General features: G+C 37.9%; 1 protein-coding gene across 1 annotated transcript in view; it reads left to right on the forward strand.

The window, feature by feature from the left end:
* LOC143301742 (lysyl oxidase homolog 2B-like) overlaps positions 1–2,500 on the forward strand; it is a 25,233-nt gene that overhangs the window by 16,503 nt on the left and 6,230 nt on the right. The window lies entirely within an intron of this gene.

A 2,500-nucleotide genomic window follows, 5' to 3' on the forward strand; every position in this document is an offset into this window, starting at 1 on the left:
TCAGTTCAGATCAGTTAAGTTCAGTTTCTCAAGGAGGCTTCACTGCGTTCGGACAAATCCATATACGCTACACCACATCTGCCAAGTAGATGCCTGACCAGCAGCGTAACCCAACGCGTTTAGTCAGGCCTTGGGGTAAAATAGAATAAACTTAAAGGCGTCAAAGCGTGTGAAATGATCCACATATGATACACCAAGTCTGCTATAAATAGATAACAAGCTGACGGACCGACTAACTAAATATTTAATAGTTGACTGATCAATCAATCAATCAATCAATCATGCATCATATGATGATGATAATATAATGAAATAATAATAGCAATGTTATCATTATTATTGTGACAAGAAGAAGAAGAAGAACAACAACAACAACGACACGAATAAATGACCCATATGCATGACCTAGGCACAGACCCAACGCTCTGTTCAGACGCAAGGATCACGTGCACAATCATCCCTCACTGTCGTGTCAGTGCTGCTGGTTCGTGCTACTTTCGGAGCAAACAAAGAACTTTGTCAAACGAACGAACATAGAACTTCACATGTTTTATCTGTGTGGCTTATGGCCCTGCTCGCCACACAGGGGTCATACCGGAACAAATAATAAAAGTCAATACCAGTTCCGTGGTTTTCAGTTTCAGTTTCACAAGGAAGCATCACTGTGTTCGGACAATTCCATATCATACGCTACACCACATCCGTAAGACAGATAGCCTGACATCAGCCTAACCGTGAGACGCACGATTCAAGCCTTGAGTGCATGTATTTATCTTCGTGCAGTACTTATCAAAGTGGATTTTCCGACAGCATTTTGCCAGAGGACAACACTTTAGTTACCACGGGTCCTTTTTTGACTCACTTGTGTAAACAAAGTGAGTCTATGTTTTAACCCGGTGTTCGGTTGTCTCTGTGTGTGTGTGTGTGTGTGTGGGTGTGTGTGTGTGTGTCTGTGGTGAACTTTAACATTGACATTTTCTCTGCAAATACTTTGTCAGTTGACACCAAATTAGGCGTAAAAATAGGAAAAAATCGGTTCTTTCCAGTCATCTTGTTTAAAACAATATTGCACCTCTGGGATGGTCACACAAAAATTTAAAAATGAAGCCTAATTACATGCAAACTGCATTTACTGTTATATTTATATTTTTTGTATTCTCTAAACTTGGCACTTTGATCTGATATTCTGACCCAACAAGAGCAGTCATTATTTTCATTTTTTTGTTCAAACAGGAACTTCTTTTGCTAAGCATGGAAGTTTTATTCATTTTGCAAACGTTTTGGTGCAGATAGTAAAGAAGGGAAATTACTCTGTAATTAATGCTAGGGGACTTGATTTGCTTTAAACTGATCTTTCTCATCTTAAACATTACATTTTTAAATTATACTCAATACATAAAAAGCTTGGATTTTTTTTTTTTTTTTTTTTTTTTTTTTTTAAGTGTATCACAAGTGAGTCTTGAAGGCCTTGCCTCTCTTGTTCTTTTTCTTTCTTTCTTTTTTTTTTTTTTTCCAGTGCGCCAAGTGTGTGCGGCACAGGCGGGGACCTCGGTATATCGAGTCATCCCCGAATGACGAGACGCTCAGTCTGATGTCCCAGTCAAACTTGGAAGAAAGGGCGAGAGCGGGATTCGAACCCGGACAGTTAAAGACTCTCTGTTGGTAGACACGCGTCTTAACCATTCTGCTACATTCATCTTTTTTTCTTTCTTTTTTTTTTTAAAGTTCCATGGACACTGGGGAAAAAAAGAAGAAAATAAAAATTAAAAAAAACCGGAATATTACAATCACAAATTATAGTCACATTCATGCACATAAACTAAGAATATGTCATCATACACAAAAGTATATATGATGACAAACATACAAAACCATAGGTTACCAACGGGCACCTTACACGCCCCAGTTGCTTAAAAAAAAATCAAAACAAAACAAAAAACAACAGAATGCATCACAAAAAGAATGGCCAGTTATTAAGTCCGTAAAAACAATGCTTGGATAAAACACTGGCGGACAGATCCCAGACATGCAAGAAGTCAGAGACCGACCTCACACCTGATAACCTTGTTCAATATGTTGTTAGTTTTGTTTGGTTTGGTTCGGTTTGGTTTTTATTTGTGTATTTATTCATTCTTTCTTTTTATTTTGAAATTCATTTTTGTATCTATTTTATTCTCTATTCTTTGAATTTCATTTGACTTTACTTCAGTTTAATTTGATTCTCATTTTTATCATTTTTTTTTTCCTCAATAGAGCCTGACTAAGCGCACTGATTAGTGCTTGTCTTAGCAGGTGTGATGTAGCGTATATATATAGATAGATATATTTGTCCGAAGGCATTGGCCCCTCCTTCAGAAACTGAACTGAAATGAGTTACTGCACTGCTGTTGTTGTTTTTCCTCATACTTATATTACCTACCCTCTGTGCATCAACCACACTCCTGCCTGAAGGGAGAACGAGGGGCAGCAACTCGTGTTACCTGCGCGTCGTGTTGTCCTA

The sequence above is a fragment of the Babylonia areolata genome, chromosome 2, assembly GCF_041734735.1.
Source record: "Babylonia areolata isolate BAREFJ2019XMU chromosome 2, ASM4173473v1, whole genome shotgun sequence".
Taxonomy (NCBI): Eukaryota; Metazoa; Mollusca; class Gastropoda; order Neogastropoda; family Buccinidae; genus Babylonia; species Babylonia areolata.